A 24398-nucleotide genomic window follows, 5' to 3' on the forward strand; every position below is an offset into this window, starting at 1 on the left:
CCCTACGTAAGAGCACTGAACTGCAGAAGCATGGAGAAATAAAGCTGAGTGCAAGCGACCATGTATGCACGCATTTCTCCCTGCTCTTGACTACGGGTGTGATGTGACCAGTTGTCCCACGCTCCTGAAACTGTGATGTCCCCAGAGTGATGGACTGTAATGTTGAATTGTAAGCCTCAGGAACCATTCTCCCTAAGATGTTTTTCATTGGGCTATTTAATCACAGTAGCTGAAATGAGACTAAGACACATGGGTAGAGCAGACTGAGCTGAGGAGGATATGGAAGAGCCAACACCTTCTGGGGCGCCAGGGACTCGTAGGTAGAGGGCAGCTGAAGAGTTACAGGAGCAGCCAAGGGTGGAGAGCAAAGAGCTGACATGGCAGGAAGGGCTGAAATGAACTGAGCTACAGAACCCCTGGCTGCTGGAAGAGCTATGGGTTTCACTCTAGTCAGGGCAGCCACCAAGGTTCATCAACAGAGCTTCGAGGAGTGGATGGGCTGCAGGCACCCACGGCCTTTGAAGCCTCTGGCTTAAAAATTCAGAGCGATGGTGCTCCCTTCAAGAGCCTTCCTATTAAAATTAGACCAAATGGCTAGAGACAGCTTAGCCTTTAAGAACATACTGATCTGACCCAGGTTCAGTTCCCACTATCTACTTCAGGCAGTTTACAATCTCCCATAGTTCCAGTTCCAGGGAATTCAACACTGTAATGAGTGTGTGTTTGGGCAGTTGCACAAACATGGTATATTTAGACTCACACAGGCCTGCTTGTGTGTGCAATACATCCCTGCCCCCAACACACACACACACACACACACACACACACACACATCTTTATAGAACAATGAAGTTAGACCAAGGCAGAGGTAATTAGCATAACCTCTCTCTAAGGATAACATGTAAATCCATGCGTTATCCGATTTAAAAACAAAAAACAAAACAAAACAAAAGCTTGTCAGAGACAGATAAGCCAGTGGCCTAATGCGGTTTCAAGTACAGACACCATTTGGGACTGCAGCTTATCAATTTTTCTCTCTTTCTCTTTCGAACACATTTGTAGATTTACAGCTCAGCAGATCCGACTCAACCTTCTCAGATCTGACACTGAGTTGACTCTTCCTTCCCCGTCTCCCCCCTCCCCCACTCCACTCTGAGGTTCCCCTTCTCTTTCCCAAGGCACCAATACACAACCTAATGGTTTTTTTTTAATTAATAAATTTAAATGAAAAACTTCATGCCATGTTTTTTTTTAATTTTATTTTGCAGCACAACTATTTACTGCCTTCCTTAAATATAAAGGAAGCATGTTCCCCAGGCTTTCAAAATATGTTCCTCTATAATTTTGAAAACTTCTAAAGGCCCAGAGCCGTTAGCCTCTGGCACTCAAAGCTCATGACAGCTAACAGGAGGAAGCTGCACTTTGCCTATTCATTACTTTATCTATATGACTAGGACAGCAATAGAACCCTTGGCCAATTGATGACAGAACCACTCTGTTCCCCATCACTCCTGTTATTCCATTAATTGAATAAGTTCCTCCTCTGGGTCAAGACCTCTCTGAAGCTCCCTCCTCTGTCTGGCTATAAACGCTAAGTTCTTCAGTATGGCTGTAATAGCTTTCACCCTCTGATCTCTGCCCATCACTCCCTGATCCCCTTACCTCTTTCTAAGCAGTATTTGAAAGTATTAAAACATCTCTAAGGTACCAGCAGCACATTTGTTCAGCTATAAAAACCAGTTTTAAAACATTGTTTAATAACATCAAAACACAAAGCACCCAAATTCCAACCATGGGTAAGTAAACAATAGCATACTCATTTAGTGGAATAATTTCAGTGATTTAAAAAAAAAGAAAAGAGTATACAACAGCAACATAGGTGAAATTCACAGATATAACAATGAGCCAAAGAAGGCAGGCTAACGTTTCCAGTTTGGTGTCATTCAAGATTAGACAAAACTATTTGATAGTAAACAGTGATTGGCTACATATGATGCAGTGGTGCTGCCTAGAAAAGGAGGAAAAAGGAGCTTCTGTGGAGCAAGAAACGTGCTGTTTTCTGCCTCAGTCTCTCTGCTTTTGTCTCTGCCTGTCTGTCTGTCTTTATCTCTGTTTCTCTGTGTCTGTCGTTCTCAGTTACTGTCTCTGTCTGTGTCTCTGTGTCAGTCTCTGTCTGTCTGTCTTTCCTCTGTAAGCCACTTTACCATTCACAGGGCTCAAGCTTATCACTTTCCAAAGGCTTCATCCCCTAATACTGTGGTTCCCACCCTTCCTGATGCTGAGACCCTTTAATACAGTTCTTCACGTTGTGGTGACCCCCCAACCATAAAGTTGATTTATTGCTACCTCATAACTGTAATTTTGCTACTGTTCTGAATCATAATGCAAATATCTGATACGCAGGGATCTGATATATGACCCTTGTGAAGAGTGTTCAACCCCTAAAGGGTTTCTATCCACAGGCTGAGAACCACTGACTGTCCTAATACCATTACTGTAAGGGTCAAGATTCTCAGCATACAAATAGGAAGGCACAAAGGTTCTGATATCAGAATGCCTGATTTAGCAATTGCTCAATGTAAACAGGTTGCTGGCGGTTGGCACTTATAGGGGTTATATACATTGACTGAAGCACAGATTGATAATGACCTTTTGAAAAGTGTCAAGAAGTATAAGAAAAGTTTCGAGGAAGGGGCTGTGGATACAGCTCAGGGGAGGTATCTGTGAGGCTTCAGGTTCAGTCCCCAGCACTGCAATAAATGCTTCATAAATATATATACATACATCATTTTCTTTTAATTTTTTATTTTTATAATGATTTCTTTTTCTTGTATGTAGATTTGTGTTTTGCCTGCATGCATGTAAGAGAATGTCATATTCCCTGGAACTGGAGTTACAGACGGTTGTGGCTGCCATGTGGACGCTGGGAGTTGAACCCGGGTCCTCTGGAAGAGTAATCAGTGCTCTTAACTGCTGGGTTGTTTCTCCAGCCCCCCATACATAATTTTCTTTTGTTTTGTTTGTTTTTTTCGAGACAGGGTTTCTCTGTGTAGCCCTGGCTGTCCTGGAACTCACTCTGTAGACTAGGCTGGCCTCGAACTCAGAAATCTGCTTGCCTCTGCCTCCCAGAGTGGTGGGATTACAGGCGTGCACCACCACCACCCAGCCATAATTTTCCTAAAAAACAAAACCAAGAAAAAAGTTTGTAAACCAGTTGTAGGAAGACTTTTAGAATGATATTTTTCATGAAGCTAAAAACTATATGCAAACCTAGCATACCATTATTGGGAAAGGTTTAAGCAAACTATAGTAAAATAACATAGTCCTTTAAAATCATCTTTCAGCGTGTCAAATGCTGAAATATGATGTCAAAAGAGAGGTTAATTCCAAACTCAGAATGCAAATAGCAAGCATCAAATTGTATCAGTTAATCTATATTACATACAATTGACTTAAAACAGTGACCTGAAAAAACCACTGCTTAATTTAATCATGGTTCCATGGCTCATCAACCTGTTCTGGTGCTCAGTGCTGGTTTTTAATTGATCTGACCTGAGGCTGCTCACTAAACAGCACTCATCTATCTTGTGGCCAGTGATTGATTCTCATCAGATGGCACAAGGAAGCTCTGCTTGCCTGTCTAGCGGTGAGTATTGCATGGAAGATGGCCCCGGAGCAGCATGAGAAAGCTTTCCTTGAATATCTGTGTGTGATATTGTCTGGAGGTCTGGTTCTAAACAAATCTATATCATGGAGATATATCAAGGCTAGTCCAAGCTGCTGATACAATTGTTCTCTTCCTCCTTTTTTGTAACAATATCACTTCCTTCCCAAGCTGACCTCACCTTCTCTCCATGGCAGAGGACCTTTGGAGGTGAGTGTGGAGATGATACGCATGCTCCACTGCACCCCATTTATGCCATACTGGGACAGACCCCAGGGCTTCATGATTGCTAGGGAAGCACTCTGCCAACCAAACCACACCCCAGCCAAACTCTAAATGTCTTTACACAATGCTGGTGGCCTCGAGGCAAATCAGAAATACAGAAATTTCTGCTGCTCAAAGCCAGTCACAAGCCAACAGAGTGGCAAGAGAAGAGGCAATGGATTCCACCTTTGGATGGAAGGCGCATCTAAGCCACATTGCCAAGAGGGAGTTGGCCCTGGTCACACAGTGGTCGACTCCCAGGCTCAAAATGAACGTGTAAAACAAATCTGTACACTGCTACAAATTGGAAAAACAGCCACAGAACTGTAGCAAGTTTTTTATATATAAATTTTCCTATAAAATTATTAGTGACATGTTCAAAACTTAAGTAAAACACCTGAACACACCAAGAAACACTATTTGACCACATTAAAGGGAAATACAGAAAGCTGTTTTGTTCACAAGCAGTATTCATAAACATACCGGTTGTGCCCACCACAGTGGTGCATACATAGAGATTCAAGAAGCTTGGGAAAGTGAGGCAGGAGGGTTGTTTAAGTCCAGGAGTTCTCTAGGCTGTAATGTACTATCCTCATCAGGCATCCATATGACTGTCGGCGTTGTTATGGTAACCAACTGGGAGCAAAGAACCATCAGCTTGCCCAAGAGCTGATTGAGGTTGGAAAACATACCAGACAATGGCTCTTTCATTAGATCCTATACTACAGAGTAGATATAACAAGAACAAGATAGGCTTTTGAATTTTAACTAAAATATAATAAGTGAGCTGGGCGGCAATGGTGTTTAATCCCAGTACTTGGGAAGCAGAGGCAGGCAGATAGTTGAGCTTGAGGCCAGCCTGGTCTACAGAGTGTGCTCCAAGACAACCAGGGCTACACAAAGAAATCTTATCTCAAAAAACCAAAACGCACATATATGTATGTGTGTGTGTGTGTGTGTGTGTAGTGTAGTGTATATGTATATGGTATATATGTATAAAATAGGTGGCTATTTTGAAGAAGAAAAGACTTACTTATCTCACAGTATAGTCCATCATGGCATAGAAGCTTGAATGAGCATGTCACGTTACATCAGTTTCAGCATCTAAGGCAGAGGCAGTGGATGCAGTAAAGTCTCCCAGGGCTCCTAAGCTGAGGCAGAACAGGGAACAGCTCTCAAGACACAGACTGACTTTTCTAGATCTATGATCCAAAGATATTCTGATTTTCTCAATTTGTTACAGAAAGCACATGCCTGTATCTACTTATGAGCAAACACTTTGTATTTCATCTAGAACTTCAGGTCTTTCCACACCCATCATCCTGGGCTTCTCCCACTTAACAGACATCTGTCTTTTTATTCTTTCTGACAATGTCGCCACCCTAGAACCCACTGGATTCCCATCAACTTCTTTTGATGTTTAGTTTTGAGTTCTTTTTCTCTAAATAGACACATAGGACTCCTTCTAGACCTAAGGCTGTCCTTTAAACTTAGCATGACTAAAATTGTATTCACTGGCCCCCACAAACTGCCTCTCTCTGACTCCCCCCAGTTACCAATCCCTCATAATTCCAGACATACCAGTATCAAAATTAGGGAGTCATCTAGATGTGGTGTCACAGGCCAGTAATTCTATCATCCAAGAATCAGAGGTAAAAAGGGTTTTAAGTTCAGGGCTAGCCTGAGCTACAAAGTGAGCACCTGTACAAAACCAAAACTAGCATGAATATCTAGAGTCCATTTAATTTTTCTCTCTCTTTCCTGATAGCATCTTGCTGGTTTCCTCAGCCAGCTGAATTGCCTCCCATCCACTTTCCTTCTCACCTCAAGAGGCCACACTCGCTTTTGTGGATAATTTGTTTGAAGTTAGGCGTTCTCGTTGCCCTGGCCTTTCTTCATGCCTCGTGCTGCCAAGTACGTTGTTTGTGAGACAAACCTGACAGATTAGCTGCTGGGAAAACAGAGTTCTGTGTCCCCTCTGGGTTCCATGACATCCAGAACTCTGAGCACTGCAAGGCTCTTGGTAAACATTTTTGGAAGCCCTGGGAAGACAGGAGAGGCTGAGGTTAAGGTCCCAGCTGCAGCCAGGGGGCCGGTTAAGAGCTATGGAGACAGGTACCTCATCTTAGCAACATCCTTGTGTAATTCTCTATGTGTCCTGGGAAATACTGGACTGGATATCACTCATGCACTGTGTTACACACTTCTAGTCTTAAGTGTCACCTCACACTCCACCGAGAGCGGCTTGCAGCAGCTGTCGGCAGTGTCCATGTCCCTTTCCTTCCTTCGCCACCTTGCTTCTCATTCTTTTGCCTCCCTGCTGACACCTCATCCAGAGAAACTAAGTGTCTTGCCAGTTCTGATAAAAAGACACTAGAGTACATGTGGCTTATTTCGGAATTCAAACAAATTTGACTCTTTTTTGCACTTCAGTGCTGTGGAGAAAATTCTTCTGCCTTTCCTGAGTCTTGTGTATCAGTCTGATGTTTACATTCCATTGTGGCTTTCTGCCATTGAGAAGCCAAAGGGCAAGCTTCAGAGCACTAAGCTTAAGGCCCCACATGTTCCAGTGCCACACCAGTTCTGCCAACCCTTGAATCCTTGAATTCCTGTCCTGACTGCGCTCAGTGATGAAACTAGAAGCTGAGATAAACCCTTTCCTCCTTAGATTGTTTCTGGTCATCATGTTTTATCACAGCAACAGAAAGTAAGCAGGACAATCCCATACCACTCCAAACAGCTAAGCACGGATATTAATTTATTCTAAGTATCTAGAACTTTCTGAAGTTTATGTGTCTTATTTTTCTTTCTATCGCTTTGACGAACGCCATAACCAAAAGCGACTTATTTCAGCTTGTAGTTTTTTGTTCATTATGAAGTCAGTCCCTGAAGAAGTCAGAGCAGGGACTAAACTAAAGCTAGGAACCCCGAGGCAGTAACTGAAGCGGAGGCCAGGGAGGAGCAGTGCTCCTGGCTTCCTTCTCTCGGCTTGCTCAGACTGCTTTCTTCTACAGACCCTGGCCACCTGCCCAGGGATGGCACCAACCACAGTGTGCTAGGCCCTCCTCCATCAATCATTAATCAAGACAATTGCCCCCACAGGCCAATCTGAAGGAAACATTTTCTCAGTTGAGATTCCCTCCTCCAGGATATATCTAGGCTTGTGTCAAGTCAACCAAACCAACCAGCACAGGAGATGCATGACAGGCGGTCCATTCCCCTTCCTAATGCGAACAGCCACCCCCTGTATTCAGTCTCTGCTGTTCTGTGTTCTCCATCCTCTGAATGCCCTTGAACCCTTGATTTGGAACACTTTTCCATCCTTACCACTAATTCCTTCCAACAATAGTTCCCAGTCTTCTACACCCATTGCAAATATCTCTCACTGAAGCATTTTTTCCTAGTGTAAGACTGCCTTGTAATTAGCTATTGAAGGCTTTTAAAAAAGTGTTTCACTTTCCTCTGACAACAGAACATGATAGAAGGGGGGAAAAAGCTGTTATTTAGTAACAGCAACACAAGTTAGCAATATAAAACAAAGTAACATGTTTGGAGGCTTAGAGATAATTAATTGGTTATGAGTATTAGGCCCCAAGTTCAAGTCCCCATGGTCAATCAAGGCATGGCTGAAAATGCCAATAACTCCAGCATTGGGGACAGAGACAGATTCCTAGAACCCAAAGCTCAGCCAGCCTAGTGGGAATGGTAAGCTTCCAGTTCAACGAGAGACCGTGTGGTGGTTTGAATATAGTTGTCCCAGGGAGTAGCATTATTAAGAGGCGTTGGAAGAAGTGTGTCGCTGTGGAGTTGGTCTTTGAGAGAGCTTCTTCCTAGCTGCCTGGGAATGCCAGTTTTCTCCTGTCTGCCTTAGAATCAAGATGTAGAACTCTCAGCTCCTTGAGCACCATGCATTCCTGGATGCTGCCCTGTTCCCACTTTGATGATAATGGACTGAACCTCTGAACCTGTAAGCCAGCTCAATTAAGTGTTGTTCATTGTAAGAGTTACCTTGGTCATGGTGTCTCTTCACAGACTGTGCCAGGGTAATAAGGTGGGGGGTGATAAAGACACTTGACATCCTTCTCTGGCCTCTTCATTTGTGAAATAATACCCTCTCCCTTACATGGATGCACCACCCATACATACAACACACACACACACACACACACACACACACACAGAGTATGTTTGTACAGATAATAGACTAAGAAAAAAGATAAGAGAAAGATTTACTTTGGCTTATAATTTCAGCTGGGCCTATGTCTCTGGCCTATGTCACCAAAGTGGCAAGTAAGACTTTGCAGCAGGAAGGAGTGAAGCAGCAGGCAGCCCACTTTACATCATCCAGGAAGCAGAGAGAGAGAGAGAGAGAGGGAGGGAGGGAGAGAGAGCACACCTGCATGGACAGATGGAAATGCATGAAGACCTTTCCCTGACCTAAAGTCTTCATTTAGATGATTCCTCTTCTAACCAGAAGCATAAAGTTCACTGAACTGAATTTTGTATTTTCTACCATTTCCTATCATTTTATACTGACCAGGACTAAGCCCCAGTCTTCCTAGATTTCTCGTTGTCTTCCATCTCTGTCTCACAAGTGTCTCTCGGGTGATGGCCTCACCCACCACCTTTGTCACTAGTGCACCCTGTACACATTCCTATCGGCCTCATTGGTCAGTGCTTTGGCAAACAAAGCTTGAAGTCACTCGGTGCAGCTGGGGCTGCTCTTCTCTCTGTCTCATGCTGTATTGCCTGGCTCAGGGTGTGCTGTAAGCACAACAGCAATTGATGTATCATGCAGATCACATTTTCTAAGCAATCAATCACCGATAACCAATTCATGTGATGAACACTTGTGCTAAAGGCCTTCTGCAGTAGCCACTCTCCATCTATCAGGGAACATGCCCTCAAAGCTTAAGAACCCACAGTCAAAATATCCAGTGGCCAATGGGGAAGAATAAACCAGTCCATCGAGGTAATGGTCAGATAACGTCTGATTGTCTTGGCTGGATTATATATCCACCCCCAGTCTAGTCCATGTGACCAACGAGATGGAATAGTATCACTGACTAAATCTAGGTCATGGCTTCTCTTCTAAGAAAGAACCAGGTTATCAATAGAAGGAGCTGTGGAAACATAGGCATACTAATAGACAAAAACACTAACTAATTACATGAGTCAAATATAACATTGTATTCCACAAAATGCTTAATTATGTCAATTAGAATAAATGTTTATCTGTATTGTATGTGTTTAAACATGCATACACACCTATATATATAGACACTAAAGGTTGATGTTGCGTGTCCTACTAATCTGAAACATTTTAGTTTTGAGGCAAGGTCTTAAAATATAGCCTTGACTGGCCTGAAATCCTCTATGCAGACACACGTTGTGCTGTGACTCACAAAGATCCAGCTGCCTCTGCTTCTTGGGTGCTGAGACTAAAGTCATGTTCTACCATATCCAGAAACCTCACCTTTCGAGAGAGGGTCTTCTCACTGAAGTTGGAGCTCACTCGTTGACTAGCCCAGCTCACGAGAGAGGCCCTGATCCTTCTGATCTCCTCTCAGCACCTAGAATACAGACACACTGTTCCTGCCCTTTTATACCCACAGTATTGGGATCCCAACTCAGGGCTCCTTGCTTGAAGAGAAAATACTTTACCCAATGAGCCTTCTCCCAAGCTCATGAAAAGAAATATTAAAAAATCAGCTGAGCAATGGTTCTCTCTCTCTCTCTCTCTCTCTCTCTCTCTCTCTCTCTCTCTCTCTCTCTCTCTCTCTCTTCTTTTCCATCTTCTTTGCTAGCCTTCTTACCCATGTCCCTGGATTTGCCCCGGTTCTTTTCTCTTCCTTGCTATTTAGCTCTCCTGGGATGACTCCCACTGCCCACTGCTTTATCACTCCATATGTCAACATTCCCATGCTTTTTTTTTTTTTTTTTTTGGTTTTTCAAGACAGGGTTTCTCTGTGTAGCCCTGGCTGTCTTGGAACTCACTCTGTAGACCAGGCTGGCCTCGAACTCAGAAATTTGCTTGTCTCTGCCTCCCAAGTGCTGGGATTAAAGGCATGCGCCACCACCGCCGGAGTCCATGCTTTCAAACTCTGGCCTTTCCCTGAGAGGACTAATCTGCTCTAGTTCCATAAAATTCAACTATGCCCTCAGGAATCTTAAAACTCTTTTGAGCCAGGCATAATGACACACACCTTTAATCCCAGCACTTGGGATGTAGAGGCAGGCAGATCTCTGTGACTTCGAGGACAGACTGGTCTACAAAGTGAGTCCAAGACAACTAGGGCTCTGTTACACAGAGAAACCCACCAACCAAACAACCTCTTTCAGACTCTGTATAAATTAGGCTCATACTTAGATGGCTGTAAAAGAGAACTCATTATACTGCTTATAAGCGGTGTGTGCAGCTGGGTGCTGGTAGCCTTTAAGCCAAGCACTCTAGAGGTACAGGCAGGCAGATCTCTGTGATTTCGAGGACAGCCTGGTCTATAAAGCAAATTCCAGAATAGCCAGGGCTGTTACATAGAGAAACACTAACTCCAAAAACCAAGCCCCTATCCATCCACAAAAACAAAAACAAAAACAAAGCAAAACACAAAACAAAAAGTGAGTCCAAGAAGCTGGGTCTCTGTAGTGCAATTTTGGCATTTTGGTTTCTTAAAAAAAAACCAAAAACAAAAAGAAACACATAAATTTAGCTCTCCTGGGATGACTCCCACTGCCCACTGCTTTATCACTCCATATGTCAACATTCCCATGCTTTTTTTTTTTTTTTTTTTGGTTTTTCAAGACAGGGTTTCTCTGTGTAGCCCTGGCTGTCTTGGAACTCACTCTGTAGACCAGGCTGGCCTCGAACTCAGAAATTTGCTTGTCTCTGCCTCCCAAGTGCTGGGATTAAAGGCATGCGCCACCACCGCCGGAGTCCATGCTTTCAAACTCTGGCCTTTCCCTGAGAGGACTAATCTGCTCTAGTTCCATAAAATTCAACTATGCCCTCAGGAATCTTAAAACTCTTTTGAGCCAGGCATAATGACACACACCTTTAATCCCAGCACTTGGGATGTAGAGGCAGGCAGATCTCTGTGACTTCGAGGACAGACTGGTCTACAAAGTGAGTCCAAGACAACTAGGGCTCTGTTACACAGAGAAGAAACCCACCAACCAAACAACCTCTTTCAGACTCTGTATAAATTAGGCTCATACTTAGATGGCTGTAAAAGAGAACTCATTATACTGCTTATAAGCGGTGTGTGCAGCTGGGTGCTGGTAGCCTTTAAGCCAAGCACTCCAGAGGTACAGGCAGGCAGATCTCTGTGATTTCGAGGACAGCCTGGTCTATAAAGCAAATTCCAGAATAGCCAGGGCTGTTACATAGAGAAACACTAACTCCAAAAACCAAGCCCCTATCCATCCACAAAAACAAAAACAAAGCAAAACACAAAACAAAAAGTGAGTCCAAGAAGCTGGGTCTCTGTAGTGCAATTTTGGCATTTTGGTTTCTTAAAAAAAAACCAAAAAAAAAAAGAAACACATAAATTAACCCCAGGTGTGGCATTTGGGGCTGCTTCAGACTGTCCAGGGCAGCTGACTATGATTTGCCTCACGCTCTAGCAGGGGCGTGATTTCGCTAGCAGGAGATAGTTTCTGTGATTATGTGACATTTGGAATTCTGGAGTGTTTTCTGAGGGTATACATGCTAGGGCTCTGAGAGGCAGGGTGGGTTGTTGACTGGTGGTGGTTGCTTTGGGTTGTTGTTGATTGTCAAATAGTTGAGCACTAAGAAGAAACAACAAGAGGAAGTTAGATAGCCTGACAATGAAGATCAGACTTGCCCCTAATCAGCAGGAAGTAGTCTAATGATAACAAGGCACCTTTATTTTCTATCCCTTTTCTCTCTTGTCTAGTGTTAGGGGTTGAAAGGGTGGAAAGGGGTGGAGGAAAGAAGAATCCACAAAGTAGCTAAAGACAGCTCAAAGTGGCACCCACATATGGGCCCAGGAAGATTGGGAAATTTGGTTTTTAAATACCATAGAGGAAATGGCAGGAGACAAAGGAATGGGTTAGTTCCCCCACCCCCACCCCCAGACTCCAGTAAGACAGCTGCAGATCAAGGATGGCCTGGTCTACAAAGTAAGTTCCAGGCCAGCCAGGGCTACAAAGTGAGACCCTGTCTTGACAAACAAGCAAACAAACAAACAAACAAAATTGGAGACTTCTTAGTCAAAGTAAGTCCAACGTTGGTTAGTATAATGATAGTATAGAAGGCCATATACTCTCCCCAAGACCCCTATTATGTTCTTTTACACTATAAAAAAAAATTCAGATAAATTGTAAAGGACTATATAGTCAAGAGCTGCAGTAATGTACTTTATATTGATAAATTTCCCTATGTTTCTTTAATTGGTTGGAAGCAAGCTCTGGGAGGAGGCCCTTCCTTATCTCCAAAACTCCTTGCCTTGAGGCAAGCTGGCCACGCACTCCACTGCAATGAGAAAGGAAAACAAGCAAGCGTAGGTACCAAAACCATCAAGTCAAGAACAGCGAGAAAGTGACAGTTCCTAACCAAGGTTACTATTTTCTCCCTTTCATATTACAATGCCTACAGTGGGAACGTGAAGCCAAAAGTTCAGCTTGGGAGCATGATGCCAAAAGTTCAGCTTGGAGCTTATCCACGAAGAGGACTGGAAGGACTCTCTGCCCCAACCTCTCTCCAGCAGGACGGCCAGCGGACTGCCTCAACTCCCACAGTCCATTTTCTGCTGGATGCTTGTGAGCTCTGATTGGACAGTGTTACCTTCTGTCTGTGTTCTCAGTCGGGCTGCTCCAGGCATCTCTGCTGGACGTTTTGAGCCTCTGACCTGATGATGTCTTGTTGTCTGTCTGCCGCTTCTCTCTAATGAGTGTGCACTATAGACTTAAGATAAACTTGCTCATTGAAAAATATACAGCTATCACAGATCATACTCCGGACCTCACAGAACAGTCGTTTACATTTTACTCCACACACCTTACAGGGTCTTCTTTTCCACCGACTTTGACCCTTCAAGCCTCCTCCTGGGACTGTCATTCTCCAGCTTTGGAATGACCCTTTTAACTTATTGAGAAAAACAATTTTTATAAGACTAACAAAAATGGGTATATTATTGATTGCCTCCTATTTCCTCAAGAAGGCCTTTTATTTCTATTTTTATACAGAGGTGAATGCCTTCTGTCCCTAGTTCTGTGGAAATCTATTTGCTTCTCTGTGGTTACCTTGAGCTGTGTATCTTTTCCAACCTCATTTGCATTCCATTTGCCTACTCACAGATAAAAAGGGTCACAGAATTCACTTGCTCTTCCTGCTCTCCACTTATGGAGCATACCTTGAAAAAAAGTATGTGCGTTGACGGTGAGGGATGTAGAACTTCTTTGATGGGTAATAGAATATATCAAAAATATTTTAAATATTCCTGCCCTTCGATTAAAATTAGCTTTTAGAGAATTTCTCCTAAGACGATTATCAGTTATGATAACTTGTGGGACCATGTAGTAGAATCAAAGATGATTGACAATGCCAATATTCCAAATATTGAAATATTGAAATATGAACTCCAAATATTGAAAATATCCTTCTGAAAAATTAGAGGTTTGGTTGCATAGATTATGGTACAGCTATACATGGATGTATGGTGTTACAGGAATGAAAGAGCAGAATACATTTCTAAGTGAAGAAAGCAATTTATAAAACTGTATGTACGTGTGCTATTGTCCCATACTGTGTGTATAAGTCTATGTGCATTTTCATGTGTGTAATTGGGTGCATGCATGCCACAGAATGTCCACATAATGGTGCATGAATGGAGGTTAGACAACAGCTTTGGGTGTTGGTTCTCGCTTCTACACCCTTGAAGACAGATCTCTTTTGTTGTTGTTCGCTTCTGTATATCCCAGACTATCTGGACCACAGGCTTCTAGGGATTCTCCGATTCCTGCCTCCCATCTTGTCCTAGGAGGACAGGAATTACAGACACTTGCTGCTGTACTGACCTTTAATAAGTTCTGGAGATTCAAACTGAGGCCGTCATGTTTATGTGCCAAGTGTTTTACCCACTAAGCCATCTCCCCAGTCCTTGTTTATCACATTAAATTATTTTTTTTACAATAAATCTGAAGTTGCCCTTATAAATGTGCCTCTGCATGTAATGTGCCTTTCTGACTATTGTCAAACTTTGTTTCATGACTGATTTTTAGATGTTAAGATTGGATGAGTCTGTCTGTTAAAGGCTTGGTCCTAGGTGATGCTATTTGGATATGTGGGTGCTTTAACACCCAGGTCCAGTGGGGGGGTGCCTTTAGCTCATTGAGGGTATGCCCTCAAAAGAGATCATGACTCCAACAATTGATGATAAGGCAGAGAGGGGCAGAGGAGGACACTAAGCTCTGACCTCCTCTTTTTTTTCCTGCCACATGTCACTGCTGGTAAACTACCTCATCACAAGTTCAAAGCCAACCATCATTGGTGAAATCCTCTAAAACCTTGAGCCAAGTAATTTTTTTCTCTTTGTAAGATTATTTCAGATGTTTGTTGCAGTGATAAAAGGCTGATAAACATACGAGCAAGCTCTGCCCTTGTATGTAACTGTTACTTAGAAACGTTGCTACTTTGGACCTTGCCTTCTTGATCTGTCAGGTGAGAGCAGGCCAGTGTGGACTTTAAAGCTAGTTACTCTCCCAATGAGGCAATGTCTTGTCTGTTAGCCAAGGTCTTATAAATAATAACTTTTTCACCCTAGTCTGTGGGGAAAGCGTTATTCTCAGTTCTGCATGAATTCCAGTTACTGGTGTATCTATTCCTTTTAGAGGCTCTTCATCTAGTTTGGGAAACTCTTTCTCATGCACTCATTGCTCAATATCTGGCCAAGTGCTCAAGAAAGACCCTCTGAACGTCTCTGGAATAGTGTCTCTGAAAACTTTCTGATCTGCAGGCTGGAGAGATGGCTCAGCAGTTACAGAGCACTCACTACTGTTCCAGAGGGAGGACCTGCTCAGTTCTCAGTACCTGTACCCACATCAGGTGGTTTACAACTGCCTGTACGTCCAGCTCCAGGGGTTTCAGTGCCCTCATAGCTTCCGTGGACATCTTTTTTTGGTTGGGTTTTTTTGTTTTGTTTTTTTGTTGTTGTTGTTTTGCTTTTTGGATTTGGTTTTTTCGAGACAGGGTTTCTCTGTATAGCCCTGGCTGTCCTGGAACTCACTCTGTAGACCAGGCTGGCCTCGAACTCAGAAATCTGCCTGCCTCTGCCTCCTAGAGTGCTGGGATTACAGGCATGCGCCACCACCGTCCGGCTCTGTGGACATTTTCATACACCAGATACATGCATGCATGTGCACACACACACACACACACACACACACACACACACACACAGAGAGAGAGAGAGAGAGAGAGAGAGAGAGAGAGAGAGAAATAGAAGTAAATATTTTCTTTAAAAAAAAAGCCCTCTCCTTAGTGGGACAGTAGTGGCACATGCCTTTAATCCCAGCACTCAGGAGGCAAAGGCAGGTAGATCTCTGACACTCTGAAGTCTGCCTTTGCTAGGGAAGCTTTTGCTGTGACCCCTGTGGTGTTTAGTTCCCCATGGTAGATGGTAATTGATTAAGGAAAAGAGAAGCTTGGGCTAGCTGACTGACCCTTTGTAGCAAGCCTTATTGGGGCTCTTACAGTGCCCCAATTGTCTCTTACAGTGCTGCCTAGAAGGAACTTGACATTGGCCAAGGACAAGGGCTTCAAGCAGGAATCTGACATTAGGGCATAATAGGGAAGTAGGTTACGGCAGGAATTTTAATCTTAGGGTGGAAGGAAAGAAGCAGGCTTCAGGTAAGACTTGGGGCTTGGACAAGGAAGTAGGTTTAGGTATTTTGGTCATTCTTACCCACCCTTGAAAACAACTGTCACAGAACTTGGCTTATTGCCTTCACAATTTTGTCCTTACTGCCTTACTTGTTACTCATTGTACTGCTATTGATCTTAATGCCTGCATGTAATTACATTGGTATAAAAGTGGGTTTGAAATTATTAAACCTGCCCTTCCGTCTCAGAATTGACTGGGATCATGCTGCAGTTTTGTCTAATTGTCTCTTTCTTTTTAAACCTCACTCCTGCGCTGGAGAACCTGTTGACTGACTGAACCGTCTTGGTCACCCATTATCTCAGCAGCGCTCTCAGCCTATTGAGTGGCACAGCCCACGTTCAGGGAAGACACCCCTTTCAGCTGCTATGCCAACAGTCTCTAGAAATGCCCAGTGACATGCTCGCAAGTGAATTTTTACTAGTATAGGCGCCTCTCAATCCAAAGTTGACAGCTAAGTTAACCATCACACTATTTGATGTTCAAACTAACCTTGGACCTAGATACAAATATCCCCTGCTTTATAGATGATGACCAGAGACCCAGATTTTTTAAATCCTGCATTCCTGAAAGCAAAGCCCAAGAAAAATACTTCAGAGAAGAGTACTTATTTTTATCTATCTATCCATCTATCTATCTATCTATCTATCTATATCTATCTACAAAGTGTCACACTACAGAGCCTGACTAGCCTACCCCAGGGTGGCCTTGAACCCACATAGACTTCCTTCCCTGCCTCTGTCTCCCTGGAGTTAAGATTAGAGGTTTACATAACAATTACTGGTTTGAATAAGGTTTTTTAAAAAATTTTTTTAAGATTTATTTATTTATTATATGTTAGTACACTGTAGCTGTCTTCAGACACACCAGAAGAGGGCATCAGATCTCATTACAGATGGTTGTGAGCCACCATGTGGTTGCTGGGATTTGAACTCAGGACCTTCAGAAGAGCAGTCAGTGCTCTTAACCTCTGAGCCATCTCTCCAGCCCCCTTGAATAAGGTTTTTAATTGAATAATAATAATCCCAAGGGGAAAGAGTGGAGAAAAGACAGAGGGAGCAAATGGGAAAGAAACGATACCAACAGGAGGCTGTGCATTGAGTTGAACAGCACTCTAAAAGGCTGGCTGTTTCATCCCATGCAACCTTCCAAACATAATCCATTCAAGGAGGACAGAAGACATATTTATCCATCACCTACCCCAGCCCACACCCCATAGGTAAAAGCTCACTGCACAGTATGTTAAAGTACCATCCTTCCATGCTGTGGGTGACAGCACAAAGCAAAAAGGTCCCAGGTACAAAGCAAGGGCACGTAGGACAGATGTTGCCAGAATATCTCACGTAGAAGTATGGGAGTGATCTCCACGTCACCACCCTAATGAGAGGCAGTGCTGAGAGTTTTGAGATGCTCAGGATGACATCATGAGCTGGCACATGAACAGAAAGCTTGTGGGAGCCCCTGTCAGGAATGCATAGCCTTCTTAGGCTTTCATATTTTGGTTTTGTATTGTTTTTGTTTTTAACACAGCTGCTTTGAATAGCTTGAGGTGTGTCCTGGAGAAATACTGAACACAAGGGATTATTAGGTACTCTAGAGGAACAGAACTGACAGAATGTGTGTGTGTGTGTGTGTGTGTGTGTATGGGGGTTATTAGATTGCATACAGGATGCACTTTAGGGAGTCCAGCAATGGTTGCCTCATACTGTGGAGGATGAGAATCCTATAGTTGCTAAGTCCTTAAGGCCAGAGTCCTCAGCAGTCACAGTGGGATGTTGGTGACCTGGAGATTCCTGGAAAGCTACTGATCTTCAGTCTACGTTGGAAGCCCAAAGCAGCTAAGTTCTGATGTCCATGAAGAGTAGTACTGATGTCAGCTGAGGTAGATGAACTTCCCTGCATGACAAAAAAGCAAGCAGGCAAAACTCTTTTCTTTCTCTGACTTCCTCTGTACCTGGGCTGTTCGTGAGCAGGGGGTGCAAGGAGGGGTGGAGGATTGCTTCGTGTATTAAGAGGGGGGTGGTCCTCCCACTTCAATGAAAACAACCAATAAGTTCCCTCACTGGTAGGCTGAAAGACTTGTCTGTTAGTTGATTCCAGATCCATTCAAACTGACAAGATAACCATCACAAAGGGGTAAATTCCTCAACTCAAGAGTAGAGAGGCTGCCAGAGGAATTAACAAGAGAGTCTTACAGCAAACCTGGATCAAAGGGGCTTGGCCCTGGGAGCACTGCTGGTAGACACAGCAAGGCCTGTACCAACGCAGGGCGACAAGATTGCTGACACCAAGCCACAAACCTGCTGGCCCCTCCTTCTGGTCTGTCTTTCTCTGCTTGTGCTGCCTGGTCTTGGAAACCCTGTGTCTGTAGGTAGCCGCAGAAAGCTCATCTCCAAGCGTGACCTAGTGGCTCTACCTTTTCCTGTTCTCAGAGAAGCAAGCTCAGACTGGTTACTGAGGTCATGGTAGTGGCAGCAGATCTCTTCTGCCTCTTTTGACTCTATGTATCTATAACTCTTAAAGTTGCTAAAGAGATTAAGGAGGAGGAGTAAGTTGGGCAGCAGTAGTGAGATAACTAACCATTTTGTCAAGTGTGTCAAGTGTGTTACATTTTGTAACCCCTCCAAAGCATTGTCTCTTCCTCCTCCTCTTCCTTCTGAGTCTTGTACAAATGCAAGTACCCTACCATTCACCACAATAGCTTAGATTGGCCCTTAACTCACTTACAATCCTGCCCACCACCTACAAATGTCTGTCATTACATATTACATCTTAAGTCAGGGTCACAGATCTGCAAAACTCCCAGAAATCTGCTGAAGAAGCACAGTCAGATGGGAGATCAGATGCTTGCCTCTACGAAACGACTTGGGGTAGGGGGTTGGTAGATGCATCAACATAGTTGGGAGGTTCTTCTGTTAATACTTTTAATCTTGCCAGTTTGGTACATGTATACAGTGTCTATGTGTACTCCCACTAACTTCCCTTACTGCCAGGTCCCAAAGAAACTCAGGACAAATGTCTATGAATGTACCGTAGTGGCCACTGGCCTCCAGACACACAGTACAGATGGCTCCCCTCAGCCCTTCTCACCTGCATCCTATCCTAAACCTCTCCAGCCCAGGGGGGTGGGGGGTGGGGTGGGGGGGAGTAGGGGGGGTGGGGGGAGTGGGGGGGAGAGTGTGTGGGGGGTTGGGAGGGGGGTGTCGCTTCCCTTCCCCCAGCCTCTGACGCCCATAAAAACCGGTCATTTTGGCCACACATCCTTTTTGTCCTCTTAGTTCCCCTTGGTCTCTCTCTCTCTCTTTGTCTGTCTCTCTCTGACTCTCTCTCTCTCTCTCCTTTGCTCTCACCCTCTCCTGTTCCAACCATCCCCCCTGCCTTCATGATTCATGATTTTTTAAAAAAAATATTTATTATTATTATGTGTGGGTGGTTTATGGGAGTCGGAGGAAGCATTGATATACTTTGCACGTGGAGACCAGAGGACAGTTTCTTAGAGTTGTTTGACCTTTACATTGACCCCAGAGCTCATGCTCTGGTTGCCAGGCCTTCATGACAAGCATCCTCACCTGCTGAGCCATCAGCTGGCCTGTCTTCTTTGTGTGCGCTGGTTCTGTTCAGGTTGTCAAGCTGTGCTGTGGGTCCCTGATGGCAATGGCCATGCCCCGGAGACTGCCTTTCCCAGCGCTTCTCTCCATTCTCCACCTTCTCCTGCAGAGCCCCAACTGTTCTGGAACGTGCTCTGTAACCTAGGCTGGTCTTGAACCCACAGAGATCCACCTGCCTCTGCCTCCTAAGTGCTGAGATTAAAGGCGTGCACCACCACCATCACCCGGCTATTTTTTTTTCCTCCTTCAGCGTTTATAATCTTTTCACTCTCTTTCTCCATGTTTGCTGACCCTTTTGTGACTCTCTCTCTCTCTCTCTCTCTCTCTCTCTCTGTGTGTGTGTGTGTGTGTGTGTGTGTGTGATATAGATGTGTGGGCTGAGCAACCCGACTGTGCGATCACACCACTTTGGCTACTTAGGAGTCTTTTTATTAATTACCTACTCAACACGAAGCTTGGCCCGCCCAGCTGCTTTCCCCACACTCAGTGCTAGTCTGGGGGTGATGTTTAGAAGGCAGTGTGATCCCGTCCACTGAACAAGACATCAGCAGCACATTCCTCCCGATGGAGCGAGACCTCCCTGCCATAACCACCTCACTGGCTGACTGCCCCCACTGCCATCCTCTTTAAGCAGCCCAAGGCCCCAGAGCGCCTTCCTCTTCCCTTCCCCAGGCCAGATCACCGGTTTCCTCCTCCTCCCCAAGCTCCTTGATGAAAGTCTCTTGCCTAATATGTGGTTTTAAAATTTTTATTGTTCCTGACAACGTGAGTTCGTTGAACACAGACAGACCTTCTCTGAATCCTGCTTCTTTCTGCCACTTACAGCTCTGGGTCTCTGACAGGCGACTTGCCTGACCCACTGCGTGAGAGTAGGCTTTGTTCTCAAGCTTACAAACAGCCCCAGGACATGTTGGTTGTCCCGGTGCCTATCACAGCACAGCTTATTCTTGGTTTGAGGGAGTGGTTTCACCAAGTGCCAGGATATTTCTGGGTGAATAATTCAGAACCTTCAGTCCTTTGCTTTTGTCATTAAGCCTTGGAGCCCTGTGTTATTCTAGGTGTAGATCAGTGGGGCAGGCAGGTGACAGCTATCAGGTAATTCACACACAGTAAGTGAATTTTAATTACAGTTGATAGGTTCTGTAGAATAAATAAGTTGGGACACTGTATTAGAGAGTGGCCTGGAAACTGGCAGCACAAGGAAAAAAAACAAAAACAAACAAACAAACAAAAAAACACCTTAAGCCAGAGAGGGGGCAGGGCATCTAGAGGAGGCAACAGAGCTAAGTGTGAAAGATGAAAGTTGTTGCTGTGTGTATCAGTTATCTGCTGATGCATAACAAATCATCCGGCAGAGTGCAATGTTAAAACAGTAAGAACAGGCATGATGCCCCCTGTTCTAGTAGCATTTCTGTTGCTATAATAAATACCCTGACAAAAAGAGAATCTGGGAAGGGTTATTTGGCTTACAATTCCAGGTTATTGTCAGCTCTGTGGAGAAATCAAGGCAGGAACGCAGGCAGCCAGTCACATCACAACCACAGTCAAGAGCAAGAGCAAAGAGAGGGTAAACTCAGTTTTACTTTCTTCATCTAGCTTTCTCCTCTCCTTCATGATTCAGGAAACCCTGCCTAGGGAATGATGCCACCCACAATGGACTAGGTCTTCTCTCGTCAATCACCAACTAAAATGATTCCTCAAGGACATGTCCACAGACCAACAAGGTGTAGACCAGTGGTTCTCAACTGTGGGTCTCAACCCTTTTGGGAGTCAAACACCCTTTCATGGGGGTCACATACAGATATCCTGCATATCATATATTTACACTAAATCATTACAGTAGCAAAATTATAGTTATGAAATAGCAGTGTGATCATTTTATGGTTGGGGAGCGCCACACATGAGGAACTGTATCAAAGGATTGTATAGCCTTAGAAAAGTTGAGAACTACTGGTATAGACATTCCTCTTAAAGTTATCTTCCTAGGAGAGTCTAGACTAGGTGGAATGGATAAATAAAAATCAACCTGCACACCTACCATTTCTGGGGCTGTGGTCAGGCATAATTGATGTGGGTGCCTTCACTTAGAGTCTCTCAGAACCCTGAATTTCAGGTTTCAGCTAAGCTTGTTGTCAATGTAAGGAGTCAGAGGGGAAAAAGGAGGATGAGATTTTACACTCACCCCTGTGGCTGCTGGTCGGAGCTCAACCCTTTGTTACACGAGCTGCTGGCTCTTCTCAGAGTAAGCTAGTAGGAGAGTGGGCATGTTGATACATGTCTGTAGCTCCACCACTCAGGAGGCTGGAAGCAGGAGAACCAGGGTTCAAGGCCAGGTAGGCTATGTGGAGAGACCATGTTTCAAAATGAAACAAAGGGAAAATGCTGGTAAGGATGTAACCTGGCAGGAAGAAACCCTTATATATTGTTGGTGGGAATGTCAGCTAGTACGACTGCTATGGAAAACATTATAGACATTCATTTAAAAACAAGAAAAACAAAGAAAGAAACAAAATCCCTGAACTTAGATCCAGCTGTACCATCCTTGAGACCTACAGAAAGAAATCAAAGCACACCCACAGTATAGATAACTATATATCTGCTACAAATTTATAATAGCCAAGTTATGGAAACAGCCCAGGTCTCCATTAATGGGTGAATGGATAAAGAAATGTATATTAAATAAATTAAATAATTAAATATATATCTATCACTTGGTATTATATATATATATATATATATCAGTATACATATCAGTCTTCTTTATTACAAAATGTTATATTTATGGATATGCTATAATTCATTCATTCACCTGTTAATGGGTAATGAGATTGTTTCTACTTTCCAGCTATTATAGTTAAAGTTTGGGAGAATATTTATATGTCTTCGTGCAGTCATAAATTATTGTGAGTGAACACCTAGAAGTAGATTGGTGTTTCTTTTGCATTGTGCATTTAAACCACCAAGTTATTTCCCAGGTTGGTTGGATCATTTATGTTGTCACAGGTGTACTGGCTAGTTTTGTGTGTCAACTTGACACAAGTTAGGAGTCATGAGAGAGGAAGGAGCTTCAGCTGAGAAAATTCCCCCGTGAGAACCAGCTGTAAGGCATTTAGAGATCAATGGGGGAGGCCCAGCCCATTGTGGGTGACACCAACCCTGGGCTAGTGGTCCTGAGTTCTATAAGAAAACAGGCTGAACAGGTCACAGGGAGCAAGCCTGTAAGCAGCACCCCTCTGTGGGTTCTATATCAGCTCCTGCGTCCTGGTTCCAGCTCTGCCTGAGTTCCTGTGCTGACATCCTCCAGTGATGGGCAGTGGTCTGGATGTGTAAGCCAAATCAATCCTTTCCTCCCCAGCTTGGTTTTCGGGCATGGTGTTTTGTTGTAGTAATAGGATCCCGAACTAAGAACAGGAATCCTGCTTCCTCCATATTCTCACCAACATTTGGTGCAGCCAATCTTTCCAGTTTCATTCGCTCTAGTAGATACGTCGTGTCCTCTCATCGTGAGTTAAAGGTTGTGAGCAGTTTTGGTATATTTACTTGTCAACTATATATTAAATAATTTAAGCATATTAGATATTAACTTGTTATAATTATATAACATATAACATGTAACATATTATATAATTATTCTATTTTTAGAATTATATATGTAACATATTTCATAATTATATATGTAATATAATATATTTAATATATTTTATATAATTAAATATTTTATACATTTGTTTATATATTTATTATCATTTATATTATATGTTTATATTACCATATATTATATATTTTACATATAAATTTATATAATCTATATGTTATTATATTTATAAATTATATATTATTTATATATTGTTACACATAATTATATAAAAAGAAATTCAATTATAATTATGTACAATAATATATAAATAACATGTTATATAACTTACATAATAACATATAAATTATATTTTACATAACTATCATATTATAAATATGATATCATATTATATATAACATATAATGTTATCATTTATTATTATTATTATTATTATTATTATTATAAATTGTTTAAATGGGTGAGCAATTTTGGCATGTTTACTTGCCAACCATATACTAAATAGTTTAAATCTTTTAAACATTTTTGCTTTTGAAATTATGTTTGTACGTCAGTGTATAGGTATGTGCACATGAGTTTGCAGGTGCCCATAGAGGTCAGAGAAGTTTGATCCCCTGGAGCTAGAGTTGCAGGTCGCTGTGAGCTCCCCGAAATAGGTGCTGTGAATCAAACTCAGGTCCTCCAGAAGAGCAGTTCATGCTTTTAACCACTGAGCCATCTCTCCAGCGCCTGTTTAAACCTTTCAATTAATTTTTTCCTTGGTTTGTTTGAGCTTTGAGGGAATATATTTTAGATTATCAGACATAAGTTTTGCAAATATTTTCTCCTTTGATGTATCTTGTTTCTTGTGAGCTCAAGAATGTCTTTAAGGGCCAGTGGGTTAAAGTACTCTCTGGGCAGGCCAGCCCTGAGTTTAATCTCTAGAACCTGTGATGGGGTGGAGAAGGAAAGGCAGCTCCACAAAGCTGCCGTCTGAGCGTCATTCGTATGTAGTGGCACAGACACTGTGGCATAACCACACAAACTAATCATTGAACTAATCGTTGAAAGAGTTAATGAGCTTTAGATATATTCTAATTTTTAATGAATATAAGTTTTCAATGTTGATAAAATTAAAAGTAATTGAACAACCCTTTCACAGAGGTTGCCTGAGACTATCAGAAAAACAGATTGATTCACAACAGTAGCAAAATTATAGTTATGAAGTAGCAACAAAAATAATTTTATGCTTGGGAGTCACCACAACATGAGGGTATTAAAGGATTGAATCATTAGGAAGGTTGAGTACCACTGAGCTATAAAACATGTTAGCCAGATTGGCACTTGAGAGGGGAGCTGGCTCTCAGCCTCAGCCAGAGGGAGGCATG

The sequence above is a fragment of the Apodemus sylvaticus genome, chromosome 2, assembly GCF_947179515.1.
Source record: "Apodemus sylvaticus chromosome 2, mApoSyl1.1, whole genome shotgun sequence".
Lineage (NCBI taxonomy): Eukaryota > Metazoa > Chordata > Mammalia > Rodentia > Muridae > Apodemus > Apodemus sylvaticus.